We start from the raw sequence: 17077 nt of genomic DNA on the forward strand, positions 1-17077 counted from the left end.
CACTACTTTGTGTCTATGCCCATTAGTGGTATAGTGAGGTGCTAAGGTAGATCTACATTCAGTTACCTAAGGAACTTTCATACTGATTTCCATAGTTGTTGCCAAGATTACATTCCCCCTAACAGTGTGTGAAGATTCCTTTTTGCCCACATCCTTACTAGAATTTACTATTTTATCCTGATGATTGCCACTTTGACTGAGTGAGATGGAATCTCAGGGCAGCTTTGATTTGCATTTACTCTACGGCTAAAGATGTAGAGCACTCCTTCATGTATATTAGCAAATTATATTTCTCCCTCTGCAAACTGTGTTCAATTTGTTTGCCCATTGTTAATTGGATTATTTGTTCTATTGCTGTTTATGTTTTTAAGCTCTTGATATATTCTGGATATAAATCCTTTACAGAATAACTGGTGAATTTTCTATCAAATTCTGAGTTGTCTCTTCATTCTGCCAACTTTTTGTTGCACATAAACATTTGATGTACATAAAACTGCTTTTCTAAACTGATTAGGAAAAACAACTGCCCGTTGTCAAATCTTATGAACAATATGATAATGGCTTGCCTAATAGGCATCAAGGATTTTCAAATCATATTATTCAGGACAGTCTGGTAGAATTATGCACATAAACAGGGGGAAACAGAAAAGGAAAATATCCCTGAAGGAGCAGACAGTTGATTATTGATTTTGCAGGCACTGTAAAGAAAAGGAAATCACAAGCACTTTAAAATAAAGGGCAAAAGCCAGGTATAGTGATTCAGGCCATTAATCCCAACACTCCAGAGGCAGGAAGATTGTGAGTTCCAGGCCAGCATGGGATACATGGCAAGACCCTTTCTCAAATAAACAACTAGTCTGAATTAGAAAAATGCATTAAATCACTACTATTACATGCCCAATAATCAATTTATTATAGATTCAAACATGAAAGAAATCAGAGGCAAATAGTTTTGAATGGAGTATGCAGAATATTTATATATATGTAATATATATATATTATATATATATACATAAATAAGGGAAAGTCATGAAGGAACTGAGAAATTAAAATATTAAAGAAATTAAAAGAAAAAACAGAATGGAGGAAAAAATCTGCAAATCATGCAGAACAAGAGAATTTTTGTGCAGAATAAAAATGTATGAACAAGTTGAGCTTGTTCACACTGCATTCTCAGTTACTGAGGAAGTGGAGGAAAGAAAGACAATGACTTTGAGGCCAGCATGGAAAAAGTTGTTGAGTACTTGTCTCAAAACCTATCGTCAGTATCCAAGAACAAAAACAGGGCAGTGAGGGAGCCATTCTTGCACAGGATGATGATGTGACCATGTTCAGAGTGTGTATCTGTGCCAAAAAAGTCAGTTAGGTCAGGGTGCAGATGGAAATGATGAAGTTAAGTGACCCTAACATCAACAACTGCCTCACCCTTCACCCTGAAGTAGGGACCATGAACTGCAGAATCAATGTAATTGATTCAGCCAAGATGATGACATCATCCTCAGTGAACACAACTCCTGTCTATTCTGTTTGTGCCCCTTACTCTGTGATACATTCCAGAATGAACCACTGGTTTGGATACTTACTGCTCCTGGGTGTAGCTTCATGTTCTCAAATTCATTGGCCATATTTAGAATAACTCTTTTGAATTCTTTAAGATTTCAGCCACTTCACTCTCACTACTACTTGTTACTGTGAATTGTTGAACTTTGGAGGAATCATGTTGCCAGGTGTTTTCATATTTCTTGTGCCTCTCTCATGAGGATTTGTGTATCTGAGACCAAATCATTGGTTGGAAGTTTGAGTCACCTGTTGTCTCTCAGCTCAAATATTCTCAACATTTAGACACAATAGTATAAATAGTATACTATTTATAGTATTTATAGTGCTGAGTGCTACACTCAACACTGGATGGGGATCATGGCTTCTCTTGCTTAGGGCAGTGGGCCTAATCACTAATACTGCTGAAACTAAGGAAAATTAGCTTAAAGTCTTACAGAAGGTTATGTTGTCAAATTCTGAACTGCTTTTGAGGCAGGCTAGACATAGATAACGACTGGGATTCTTAAACATACATTACATTTTTTATTATTTTATTATTCATATGTGCATACAAGGCTTGGGTCATTTCTCCCCCTGCCCCCACCCCCTCCCTTACCACCCACTCCACCTCCTCCTTCTCTCCCCCACGCCCTCAATACCTGGCAGAAACTATTTTGCCCTTATCTCTAATTTTGTTGAAGAAAGAGTATAAGCAATAATAGGAAGGAACAGGGTTTTTGCTGATTGAGATAAGGATAGCTATACAGGGAGTTGACTCACATTAATTTCCTGTGTGTGTGTGTTACCTTCTAAGTTAATTCTTTTTGATCTGACCTTTTCTCTAGTTCCTGGTCCCCTTTTCCTATTGGCCTCAGTTGCTCTTAAGGTATCTGCTTTATAAACATACATTACTTAACATGTCAAATTTCAGACTTAGTGCTCTCTCTCTCTTTCTCTTATATGCAGAGTGATCTGTTACCCTATCCCAGGGAGCACCATAATCCCTCTCTACTCACTGGTTATTGGCAATCAGGAACTGCCCAAATTATTGTCCACACACAGGTAACCACAGTTTGAAATGCCTTGAAATAGAGTGTGCTCTCTGCTTCCATCCCACCTGGCTAGATGTGGACAACATTGCTTATGTAACACCTTTCCTTAACTTTTTGTAAACTCTGTTACCTCCCTAACTACATCCTGAGTTCTGTCTGGAGCTTTCTGATGAGACAAAAAGAATATGGCAATCTCCTAATCAGAAACTACAGGAACCTACAATACTTTCATTACAGAAGCTGCCCTTCTTTGTGTTCTGGGAGATGCTGCCTGTGTGGAGCTTTGTAACCTTGTTGTCTACAGAGGTTACCATCTACTCCACACACACCTGGTTTGTGTGCCCACATACCCCTCAATTTGTGTACCCACATGCCACACAGTTTCTGTACTCACAGGTCCCCAGTTTCTTTCTCAATTTCTTCTTTTCTAAATTTTAAAGTACATTATGAAAATATAGTAATGAAACTTAGGAAGTAGGGAACTGGGGATAATGAAGAATGATGGAGAATGTGAAAATAATTAAGACATATTATAAGCACGTATAGAAATGACACAATGAAACTCTCCTCTACAACTAGTAGAAATTAATGACAATGTAAAAAAACAATTAAAATACCCTAAATTCCTGCATGTACATCACAATGTTGCTGAGTCCTCTAACACGTTTCATTAACATTTTTCCACTTAAAAATCTTCTGTGTCTGTGGGCACTGGTGGCTCATGCATGCAATTGTAGCTACTAGAAAGGTAGAGATTGAGAGTACTGAAGTTCAAGGTCAGTCTGGGAAGAAAATTCATGAGATCGCATTTTAAGCAATAGCTGAGAGCAATACTGTGTTTCTTTCATGCCAGCTAGGTGGAAGACTGAGACCAGGCAGACTGCAGTCCAAATCAGCCCAGGAAAATTTTGCGAACTGCATCTTAACACTAAAGGTCAGTGTTGTTGCACACACTTGTCATCCAGCTAATGCAAGAAGCATAAATAAAAGAATGTGATGTTCAAAATAATCAGAGAACTTAGCTTTGCAGAAAGAGACCTCAAATTACAGAATCTTCAGAAAACATTGAGACTAAACCAGCATGAGGAAGCAGGAAATCAAAGAACAATTACAGCCCAGGAAGTGCTGGGACGCTGAGTCACAGAGTTGGGAGAGAGACAAGTATGACAAATGGAGATGGAGAAGGTGGGGCTTTGACAAGTTTGAGAAATTAAAGGAGCACTAGGAGCTCAAGCAGTTAAGGGCTTGGTGGTTGATAGCCCTGCCCTCCATGGTTACAACAAGCCTTAGTGCATGGAGTTCATTATAGAAATAGCACCAAATTCATGGCTTGCAGAGTGATCAGCCTTCAGGCACAGTTTGGTGGCTTTGGGCCTTGTTACCAGATGAAATTGAGAGCAGTGTGCACAGAACCCAGAGCTCACAGACATCCATCAGCCATATTCCTTTTACAGGGAAGGTCACTGTTGGGAAGTGTCTGAAAGAACTAAGATCTACAGGTAGAAGACCTCTGTCCATAGAAGAAAAGGAATTAAAGAGTATGAACACAACATGCTACATCTCTGCAAAACATTAAAAACAAACCTATAAACATGGGAATAGAAAAAGAGAAGAAATGAAATAAAAAAGCACAGAAAGTATATTCAAGAAAATAATAGAAGAAAACTTCCCAAATCTTGAGAAAGAGATGGCAGGCTAATAGGACTCCAAGCAAGACAAGCACAGAACCACTTGTAATATTCCAGCTAAACTGTTACGCATACAGAATAAGGAAAGAATATTGAAAACTACAATAGAGAAGCGCCAAGTCATCCATAAAGACAAACATGTCTGATAAGACATTGCTCGACAGAAAATTTAAAGCAAGGAGAGCATGGTATATTTCAAGACTTGAAAGAAAATAAGTGATAACCAAGATTAATGCACTCAGAAAATTCATCCTTCATGACTGAAGGAGATATTAAAACTTTTTATGATAAACAAAAACCAAAGGAATTCAAGAACACTACAGCAGCACTGCAAAAGATATTTAAAGGAATCCTGCAAACAGAAGAGGAATATAAATAAATCCATGAAATTTTGGGAAAGAATAAATCTCATTAGATGAACAGAAAGCAAATGAGGAGTAAGGAAGAATAAAACTGTACAAAATCAATAGAATGATAGGAATTACTGCATATTCTTCAATAATAACTGAATGTTAATGGTCTCTATTGTCCATCGAAGACACAGACTGGAGGATTGGTTTAGAAAATAAAACCTGTACATATTTTGCCTACAAGAAATTCAGCTCATTAGCAAAACAAATATAGGCTTAGGGGTAAATGGATGGAAAATGATTTTCCAAACAAACAGAACCAGAGAGCAAGCTTATATAAGTACACTCATCTGACAAAGCAAAACTTCAAAACAAAATAATTAGAAGGAGAAAAGATCACTTCATATTGATAAAGGGAACAGAATTTCATCAGGACTTCATAACTATTGTAAACATATACACACTGAAATTTAGAGCACCCAGTTTCACAAGGCAGATGATATTACCCGACATAACAGATAAATCCCAATACAATACTATTGTGTGACTTTAATATACTACTGTCACCACTAGACAGGTCATACAGAAAAAAAATTCATAAAGAAATTTCAGAAATACTTCTACAGATCAAATGGACTTATATATATCACAAAAATCTCCATCCAGCAGCCAGAGAATGCACACTCTTCAAAGCAGCTGGCAGAACTTTCTCTAAAATAGAAAATATCTTACATTATATAAATACAGTAACAAAAATAAATGCCTTATTTTATCACATCATAGTGGAATAAAACTAGAACTCAATTACAAGAGAACTATAGAAGATATCCAAACATAAGGAGAGTGCATACACTCTGAAATGATCTTTGGTTTATCAAAAGATGAGAGAAAATGAAAAAATTCCTAAAAATCAAATCAATATGGAATCATGATTGGATTCCATGGTGGTGAATAGCTGAGGGCCATACAAACCCTGAGCACCATGATTTCAGAAAAACCCTTCAGAGCAGTAGTAGCAAAGATGGGGTAACTCTGATTTTTTTATCCAACTAAATTACTGTCATCACATAGGATCCACATAGGGTTGAATGACTGACCCTTAAAATAGCCTTTTAAGGCACTTAACAGCTGGGGAAGTCCTGGTATGGGCTGGGACCAGAATAGCTGGTGGTTCACCACTGGAAAGCCATTTTTCCCTTTTATTTTCCTTTTCTTTCTCTCATGTCATGGGAAAAACAAAAACACAATGCAGAGAAATGCAGCTGAGAAAACATTTGGATATGACTTATTATAAATAGACACAGACCTCAGAATCCTGGCTGCCCATGCCTTTCCAGAGCTGACCCAACTCCACCTGAGTGAATCTGCAAGTCCGCCAGGTGAGTACAACACATCACCTGCCCTTGAGGAAACCACATAGTCCAGTGTAGCTGGTGGGCAGGTTGGACCTCCTAGACAAAACTGATTGCCATAAACAGAGGGCAAAATTCAGCTCTGCCAGGTGTGGAGTGGGGCAGGATGCTGAACTGACCTCATCTGACTGGTGGTGGGGTGAAACACTGAGCTTAGCTCACGGAAGTGCGGACAAGGTGAAGTGGTGAGCTGTCTTAGCCTGTTGGGGGTGGGACAGAGGCTGTAGTACTGAACTGTACTTTACTGTACTTTAGACAGTAGTGATGTAGTGACACAGCTGACATCTGGTGAAATCAGCAGCATATTTGAACACCTTAGAGAACCTGAGAGTGAGCTGAAAAGTGATCAATCAAAAAGCTCAATTTGTGCTTACCCTGTGAGAAGAGACTGGCAACTGCTCACAAACCAGCTCCTGGTAGGATGTCCTCAGTGAACCCACCTGCACCAGATGGCCCATCCCATCAAGGAAAGCCTGGTCTCAAAATAACCATGCCAATTCCCCACAAAGCTGTCTGATAGGAAGGGGCAACCATCATTGCCACACAGAACAGCACACCAAAGTTAAGAAAGGACAGAGACACTGCAAGGCCAAAAGTGTCAGATTCTGGATTTGAAATCAGAGGAAAGAATCCAGAACTTTCAGCAAACAGATTTTTTTCCTTTTTTTAATTTAGTGGGATTTTTTGTGTTAAATAATATTATTTTTAATTTTTACTTTCCCCATTTACTTTCCTTTCTCTGTATTTACAATCTCTTGCTACCTATCTCCCTCATCCATTCTGTCTAAATATCAATTTGCTTAGCTCTCTCTTGCCCCACTTAGCATTCTTTTCACTGACATTTTTTATTCTCTTTTCTTCCATTCTCTCCACCTTTCATCTCCTTTTCCTCTTCTCCTCCATCTACCTTTACCCACATTACCCCTACCTCCTCCACACTCATCACTAACGAATTTGCAAATTTTTTATTGCTGCTATACCTCCATACCAGGGAACAGTAACAGCACAGCAGCCTAGCTAATAACTAAGCTAGTCAGAGAACAGAAACCAGTCAATGATAGCAGGTGATTAAAACTCCCTACTAACTAATCAACAACACATGAGCAAAGAACAAAATAGAAACATGGGGAGAAAAAGAAGGCAGGGGAACATGACTTCTCAAAATACTAATAATAACATTATAGAAGTTTTAATAGAGAGTGAAGTAGACAGATCCTCAGTTGCTAACCTCAAAAGAATGATGATAAGAAAGTTCAATGCACTGGAAATGCAGCTTAAAAATAACATGCAAAAACAATTCAATAAATATTAAGAGAACATGGATAAAAAACTGGAGAGGACACGGAAATAACTAAAACTCAGGGAGAATGTCCACAAACTCCAAAGTTAAACTAAGGACACTATTAAAAAAGAGGTATATATAATAAAGAAGACAACACAAGATATAAAAGAGTAGTATAACAAAGATATGGAAATTCTGGAGGAAAAAATTAAACACAAATCCTGGATATAAAAAGTCCAATAAATCAAATTTTAAAAAATAGAGTTTAAAGCCACTCCAGCAGGATGAAACAAGCAGATAACAGAATGTCAGGGCTTAAAGACAAAACAGATATCAAAAAAAAAAAAAAGAAAAAGAATTCTAAGGCAAAAGACTCAAGTACTGCAAAAGGAACATGCAAGAATTTGGCAACTCCATCAAAAGAGCAAACCTGCAAATCATGGGCATTGGAGAAAGGAACCAAGCCAAAGAGATACACAATATATTGACCAAAATAATACCAGGAAATTTTCCAAATCTTGAGACAGTGATGCCCATTCAGGTACAGGAAGTCTCCAGGACATGACCAAAGCAAAACCCCTCCACAACATATTATAGTAAAAACTATTAGTGCAGAGAAAAAGGAAAGAATATTGAAGGCTGTAAGAGGAAAAAATTAAATAACATATAAAGGGAAACCCACCAAAATGAGACCAGATTTCTAAACAAAAACCATGACAGCAAGGGCAGAGAGTGAGGTATTTCAGGCACTGAAAGAAAATAACTTTAGCCCTAGAGTACTGTACCCAGAAAAGTTATCATTTGAAATTGAAGGATGAATAAAAACTTTCCATAACACACAGAAAGTAAAATAATACATGACTACTAAACCACCACTACAGAAGATCCTGAAAGGTATCCTACACAGAGAAGATGAAAACAAACATAGCCATGAAAGGATGGAAATTATTAACTATCAAGGGGAGACCAGATAAGTAATCAGAGGGTAGTATAGAATTAGATACACACACACACACACACACACACACACACACACACACACACCCTTACACAGCAAAAACAACTAAGTGGCAGGAATTACCACATACCTCACGTCATACTACATGAAAAAAGACAGAAAAAGATTGCCTCTAAAATCAGGTGAGACAAGGGTGTCCACTCTCTTGTGTCCCACACAAGCTCATCCTAGAAACCTAACTGGGGATGATGGGAAACACAGAAAGGACAAGAGATGGGAGATGCAGGAGACAAAATATCTACAAAACTGGGGCCAGGTGAGCTGGGCACTCAGATGGAGACACACAACGGCCCCCTCCACCTCCAGTGAGTTTATTACATACAGTGGCAAAATGAGAAGGAGCAACAGTTCTCAGGGGAGGCAGTGTGAATTGTAGTTCTCAGTAAGAGGAGGAACCGGTGACTACTTCTCTCTGAACGTAAACATTTTAGGAAAAACAGCTGTGCTGCATCTTGCCCTTTTTTTGCAGCTGGGGCTGTGCCAAACTCAGCCTGCAGTTTATTTGACAGCAATCTGCTATTGTACTCCACTCTCCCCCTTTTATTATTTCTTAAATGCTCCTGATGACTTTTGTCCCCTAGTCGAATGAGTTGTCTTCACACCATGCAGCATCTGACTGAAAAAACAAGAAAACAGGTGACCAATACCAGAAGGAGTGCTTTAAGCAAGTTAAATGGATTGAAACTCTTGAATTCATCCAGAATAGTTTTTGCAATATTAGCTGGAGAATCAACATTACCATAAGCCTTTTGCATGGCCAATATTTATTGCCTTAGTAGCCATAAGTCTACAGTATTGTTTGCTTTACTTGTAAACTTACAGTCATTATATTGAGGCACCAAATGAGTTCCCATGTGCACCGTATCATCTGTAAAGATAGACACAGGATGGCTCTACAAAGTGATAGGGTACACCATTGGCAAGTTGGGCATGAAATTCTACTATGCATTGCCCTGGACAACACCCAACTGTATTGTAATTATGACCAATACCACCAGCAATGTGGCTGTGGGACTTCCAGCCATTTCCAGGCTACCAGTTATCATTGTTGCCATGTCCATTTGTTTCTTAATTTGACCCCAGGTGGGTGGCTCACTGTCCCATGTCTGTCTCACCATCGGCCATTTCCTTGGCCACCCTATGGTTGATGGAGGAGTCAGCTTCAGTGGCTCCTTGTCCCAGGGTGAGTCTTCCAGTCTCACTTTCCTCATCTTTGGGATCAGGGAGTCCGTAAAGCTTGACAAACTGTGATGGTACCCATGCTGTGTGTTCTGCACCTTCAGGAAAAACACAAGCATGCCCTTGACCCCACATCAGGACAGGACTAGGACCATGCCATTTGACAGTCAACATATTTTTCCAAAGAACCTGAAGCCTCACAATCAGTTCCTTTGGCTGTCAATGCCTTTCAGCATGTGTTAAACCCTGTTCTGAGTAGTTAAAAAAATTAAGGGTAGTAAAGCTTTATGCAATTGGATAGCTGGGGGAAGTACCTCATCTCCCCCTTTTAATTTCTTTAATTGCATTTTGAGAGTGGCATGTGCATGTTCCATTATGGCCTGCCCTTGAGGATTGCAAGGAATACCAGTAGTGTAATGTATCTGATAGGCCTCACAGAAAGGCTGGAAAGCAGTTGAGGTATATGCAAGGACACTGTCTATCTTGAGCTTTTGGGGTTTACCCATGGCAGCAAAGGCAGCCAAACAATGAGCAATGACATGCTTAGTGTCTTCACTAGTGGGCACAGAGGCATAGATATAACCTGAATAAGTGTCCACTGACATATGAACATAGCACTGCTGGCCAAAGGAGGGAACATGAGTGACATCCATCTGCCACAAGATTCCAGGCCAAAGGCTCTGGGGGTTAACACCCTCAGGCATTTGTGGCAAACATGTGACACACTGTTTACATGATTTAATGATTTGTGAAGACTGCTCCCTGGTAAGGTGAAATTGCCTATACAAGACTGAAGCATTTTGATAGTACAAAGCATGACTTAAAGTTGGGAAGCTTCTACAGGTGTGGAAGTTTGCATGGGCAAACCCAAAGCAAGCCCAGAGACTAGGTTATCTGCCCAGGCACTACCATCAGTGAGTGGGCTGGGGAGATTAGAATGTGAGCGTAAATGGCTCACAAAACATGGATAAATGCGAGTTTGCACCAGCCTACACAACTGAAAGAAAAGATTAAATAGCTCTTCACTACTAGTATGGCTGATATAAGCATTTTCAATGTGGTTTAAAACACCTACCACATAGTGACTATCACTGTATAGTTTGATAGGTTGTTGTGGAAAGTCCCTGAGGACCATGACAACAGCATACAGCTCCGCCCTTTGAATGGAGGCAAAAACAGTATGTTCAGCCTTATGGCAATCTTTGGTGTAAAGGCACCAGTACCATGCTCAGAAGCATCAGTGAAAATTGTGACATCCTCCCACAGAGGGGAGGATAGAATAATTTTTGGAAAGACAAACACATGAAGGGAGGAAAACTGTAAAAGTCTTGAATGCGGGAGATGTTCTCTGATCTGTCCTGGAAAATTAGCCTGTGAAACTTCCCTAAGTCTGAAAGTTGCCATAACCAATGCTGTCGATCTTTTGAAAATGGGACAATATTACTGGGCTCATGCCCCAGCAATTCACAAGTGCATCCCTTAGCAATCAGCCTAGCTACCAGCACATGATATGGTATAAGAACTTTACCAGGAGAATGACATAAGTGTAACCATTCCAACACCCCCTGCAATTGCCAGAGTGCTCCTGTTGGCACTGATGGAGAGTGTAAAATCAGTAATTCAACAGGTTGCTTTGGATTCCAGCACTGAAGCTGGGCTGTAATAATTGCTCTCTGTACCTTAACCAATGCCTGTCAGGCATCCTCCATAAGTTCTCAAAGTGAGGAAGGACTAGGGTCACCCTTGAGCAGTTGAAAAGGAGGAAATAAGGTGTCGGTGGTAAGTTTTAGAGAGGTTCTGAGCCAATTGATAGCTCCAAGCAGTTTTTGTAAATCATTTAAAGTTTTTAAGTTATCCTTCCTGATCACTACCTTTTGAGGATGGATCAAGCGTCCATCAATAACTTACCCTAAATATTGAGAGACATTTTTTGTTCCTTTTCCAGGACAATGCACAAATCCCAGGCATCCAGATTCTTTGTAAGATCTGCCAATATTAGTAGAAGTGTAAAATCACTGGGATGATTTATCAGAATATCATATGTAATGAAGGACATAAGCTTCTGGATACTTATGGTGTCTATTGCTGCAGCAACAAATTTCTGACACATAGTGGGAATGTTAGACATGCCTTGGGGCAGCACTGTCCAATGAAATCAGTGCCCAAGGCCCTGATGATTTGGTGATGATAAAGTAAATGCAAATTTTTCTGTCTTTTGAATGGAGAGGAATGGCAAAAAAAAAAATAATCTTTAAGATCAAGAATGCAAAGGCAATAATCTAGTAGAATAGCTGTGGGTGAAGGGAAGCCAGGCTGGAGTGCTTCCATTGGGTGCATTACTCTGTTAATAGTTCTTAAATCCTGTAAGAGCCTCCATCTTCCCAACTTTTTTCTAATCACAAAAATTGGAGTGCTCCAAGGGCTATGAGTAGACTCAATATGCCCTGCCTTTAATTGTTCCTCCACTAGATCTGTGGCTGCAGCCAATTTCTCCCCTGTAAAAGGCCACTGGTCCACCCAGACTGGATCAGTTGAGAGCCAAGTGACCTGGGCTGCCTGTTTGAAAGGGGAGTGTTTAATTTGTTGGACCAGGGCCCCTACTGAAAATGCGGCATGGCCTGATATCCTAGCCCTGTCCTTCCTAGATTCTCTAAAGGCTGTACAGCATGTAACCTACCTTGTTGATGTTTTCCCAATCCTCTACATGTTTCAGCCTTGCTGAAACATTTGGTGAGAGACCATGATATTAGGACCGCAGAGTATAATTCCCATACCCTGTAATATATCTCTTTCTCACAGATTGACCAGAAGATTGTCCAAGACATAAGGAGAAAAAGCACTGAGTGTCCCTCTTTATCCCCTCAATGGATCTGCTGAGCACGCTGGAGTGGGGCATGAGTGGCCCCTACCCCCTGAAGATTGGCAGCAGAGGGTTGGCAAAGCCAACTTTTTGGCCAATGTCTAGCAGCAACTACAGAGACATCAGCACCATTATCTAAAAGTCCCCCAAACCATTGTTCATTTAAGAACTAAGTCATTTCTGGCCTATCTTTTGTTACTTGCTGGATCTAGTAGGAATTATTAGAGGAACTGAATCCTCCATCTCTCCACAGGATGTGAGTTAACACCTTGCCTTTCTTCACATTTGGGAGAATAACCAGCTGAGCTATTTTTATCTCCAGGGATACTGCTACAAAGGCACCTGGTGCCTGGATCATTATCTTAATTTTCCCAGTTTAGTCCTTATTAATCACACCTGGATAAACCTGTAATCCCCTTATAGTTGTGCTACTTTTCCCTAATATTAAACCCACTGCACCCTGGAGCAAAGGGCCACAGACACCCATAGGGATAATTTGCACTCCCAAATCAGGTGTTAACATGTATCAGGAGGTGGGACTGAGGTCCAATCCTGTGCTTTCTTGGGTGGTGTGAATGAGGTGTTCAATGCTGGGTATTGGTGAGGAGCCTGCATAGTAATTGCTCCCACTGTTTGACAGGGCTGGGGCAGATCCCGTTGGAAGTTTCCTTGTCCTATAAGAGGTGGCCCATATATATCTGTTTTGGAGTGACATTAATTTGCCCAATGTTTTACCCTCTGACACCAAGGACATATCCCAGGGGGTCAAGCCCTGGGCCCACTGGGAACGGTCAGTGGCCAGGTTATGGGCCCCAAGATACCTAGCTGTAATCAGGGCTAATTCCAACACTCCCTAGCAAAATGTCCCTCTTTTCCACAGGAAAAACATGTTCCTTGTTTTTCTTTCCCCAGGGAGGAACACTTCCTTAAAGGCAGCAGCTAAAGCTATACCCTGGATGTGACTTGGCCTGACATCTGCAAAAATTCTAATCATTTCCTGCAGAGTAGTTCTTTTTCTGTATGGCTGAAGGGCTGTCTTACAGGCCTTGTCAACACTCTCAAAAGCCAGCTGTTTTACCAGTATGTTTCCGGCTTTGGCATCTGCCACTATCCTGCCTGTTTTGTAGTAGGAGTGCCACAAACTCTTGACATGGCTCATCAGGACCTTGGAGAATGCTAGTTAATTCCAAAGCCTTTTCTCCTTTTGTGGGTAATTCCCACCCTGCCCTTGGGCCTGCAATGGCAATCTGTTGATAATCTTAAAATGGATACTGCAATTGATTATCTATGACTTCAAAAGGTCCTCTTCCCAGTGATATACACTCCATGGGCCAAATTATGGTTTGCCTGCTCCTGACATAACTCTATAAAACTTGTTTTCCACAACAAGTAATCACCTGGAGAGATGCATGCATTAGCCAGGCCCATCCAGTCATCTGGAAGCATGGCAGTATCTCCTACCACACTCTGTAATAGACCCAGCATAAATGGCACTGTAGAGCCATACATTGTACAGGCTTGTTTTACCTCCTTAAAGTATTAAATGGAATCTTTTCGTGAAATCTCTGCTGCATGCCAGGGTTGTTAGGGTCTGGTCTCTCAAGCACAGGGTAAAATTTAAAACCAGCAGTATTCACTCCTTGACAATGAGCTGCCTGCAAGGCAGCCTGCAGGGAACTCTTAGCAAGAGTAGGAGGTCTCTTGGCCCATGGAGGTAACCCCAAATGCATGGTTTCCAGTGCTTGATGGGCCAGAGTGTCCTACTGACCTTCATCATCTAACACTAAATCAGAATCCGAATCATCTTTGAACTGAATTTTAATTTTATGTGAAAACTTATCCTCATAAGGTGGGGCTGATTGTTCAGCAGCTCCACCACCCGCAGCATTTTGTTCCCTCAAGGGACACTGCCTCTTACACTCCTGGATGCCTGATTGTAAGGGGTGAATCCCACATCCCATCTTGAATACCGAAGACGAAAATCTTTATGTGAAGGAGTAGGCCTGAAACAATCTTTAATCATAAACCACAAACCAAAAGTAAAAATGGGCATGCTGTCCAGCCTCTCATCCACATATTGCACCCTCAGCCAATCTTCTACCTTGTTCCATGTTTCTAAATTTACAGTGCCCTCCTCAGGGAAGCACTGACAAGTATCCTGTACAAAATCTAAAAACTGTATAAGCTGAAGTGACCTGACTCTGCTTCCTCTAATCTCAAAAATAAAGGCTTTTAAAGCCTGTATATAGAGCTCTTGGTCCTTAGACTCAGGCTGTCCCATGGCTGTATTCAATTCACTCTCCTCCTCAACTTACTTCTTTTCTATTACATCTCATGCAGGTGCATCTCAGAGACTGTCTCCTTGTCTCAGGCTTCAAGATCCCCCCCTGTCCAGGAATCACCTCTTGCATCCTGCACGAGTTTGTCCTAGAAACTTAACTGGGGGGCAACAGGAGATACAGAAAGGACAAAAGACAGAAGACAAAACACGCACAAAGCTGGGGCCAGGTGGGCTGGATGCTCAGATGGAGACACACAACAGCCCCCTCTACCTCCAGTGAGTTTATTACATACAGTGGCAAAATGAGGTGGAGCAAAAATTCTCAGGGAAGGGAGCAAGACATTGTAATTCTCAGGAACAGGAGAAATGTGAGAACAATTCTGTCTAAACATAAACATCTTAGGAAAAACAGCTGTGCTACATCTTGCCCTTTACTGTGGCTGGGGCTGTGCCAAACGCAGCCAGCAGTTTATTGGGTGTAACTGTGCTCCCTCCCTTCTGCAGCTGGGGTCATGCCAAATTCAGCCTGCAGTTTATTTGACACAGCTCTGCTCATGTACTCCACTCTCCACACTCTCCACTCTTATTCAACATAGTCTTGGAATTCCCAGCCAGAGCAATAACACAGGAAGAAGAAATAAATACAAATAAATACAAATGGGGAAGAAAGTAGATAAACTATTCCTATTTGTAGACAACATCCTACACACAAAAGACCCAAAAAACTCCACCAAAAACTCCTAGACTCCAAAAACAGTTTCAGGATACAAAATCAGACTACAACAATCAGTAGTCTTTCTATACATCAACAATGAACACATTGAGAACAATATAGAGAAATCACTCCACTCACAATAGCCTCAAATAAAATACCTAGGAATAAAGTTAACAAAGGCTATGAAAGAGCTACACAAGGAAAACTATAAACTATTGAAGAAAGAAAACAAATAAGAATACAGAAGATAGAAATATCTCCCATGCTCATGGCTCGGTAGAATTAACATAGTGAAAATGGGTATGTTACAAAAAGAAATCTATATGTTCAATGCAATTCCTATCAAAATTCCAATGATATTCATCACAGAAATTGAAAAATAAATCCTAAAGTTCATCTGAAAGCACAAAAGACCAGGAATAGCCAAGGCAATATTCAGCAAAACTAATAAATGTAGAGGTATAACAACACCTAACATTAAACTATACTACAGTCATAGCAATAAAAATAGCATTGTGCTGGTACAAAAGCAGACAAGAAGACTAGTGGAACAGAATAGAAGACACAGCTATGAATCCACATGACTACACCACCTGATTTTGAAAAAAGTGAAAAAAACATATGAGGGAGAAAAGACAACATCTTTAACAAGTGCTGCTGGGAAAACTGAGTATCTGCATGAAGAAAATGGAAACTAGATCCCTGTTTGTTACCCTGTACAAGAATTAAATCAAGGTGGATTAAGAAAATTAATATTTGACCTGATGCATTAAAGCTACTGTAGGAAAAAGCAGGAAATATACTGGAATTAATAGGCACAGGGCTCAACAAGAAAGAGAAAGGATTGACAAATAGGACAGCAAGAAATTTTTAAAGCTTCTGCACACACAAAAAAGAAATGCTCTTCCTTTCTCTGAAGGGCTCCCCTGACTGTCACATCCAACACCTCAAACCAGAAGGAAGCAGTCAGATTGGTCATCTCCCCTTTTCCACTAACAGTAATTATGTTTACCTCTTCAGAAGTGGGATTGAGAGCGCAAAGTATGGGGCAGGGACTTACTAGGCAGGTTAGGTTATGGAAAGGGGACTTAGTGGAATGTACCCAGAGGCAAGGGAAACAGTGTGTGGAGAACCCATGCACGAATGAACTACAGAACCTGAAACATAAAAAAAAAAAGCATACATAGCAGGTGATTTTAATAAGCCAATGCTATTTGTATACAGTGTGTTACAATTGAGGAGGAAGAATTGTTATAAAAATATCAACCAAAGGAGTAGCAAGTGGCTCAGAATTTCTGAGTGCCTGATGTAGGGGTGTTCTGTCTTTCTTTACTTTAATAAACTTCTTTTAAACCTACCACACACTTGTTGTCTGGGCTAATCATTCCAGGACTGACCCTGGGTGCATATCAGAGGAACTCAAGACCAGTATCAGTAGTCCTCATTATAGCCTCACAATAAGCCACATACTTTAAGGAGGAAGAAACACAAATTAAATACTCTCCTGGCCTCAGGCACTGATCTCTAATCCCCATAATAGTCCACAAACAATAGGTCAAGCATCTTGCCAGAGAGGGCAGAAAAACCCAAAACTGTACAAAATCACTGCTAATTATACATCTCACAGGTTCTCTATCAGAACCTTTGTCTCTATCCCTCGTTTTCTCTTATTACAAAATATTGCCCATGAAACACAACAAG

The sequence above is a fragment of the Castor canadensis genome, chromosome 14, assembly GCF_047511655.1.
Source record: "Castor canadensis chromosome 14, mCasCan1.hap1v2, whole genome shotgun sequence".
In the NCBI taxonomy this organism is placed as follows: Eukaryota; Metazoa; Chordata; class Mammalia; order Rodentia; family Castoridae; genus Castor; species Castor canadensis.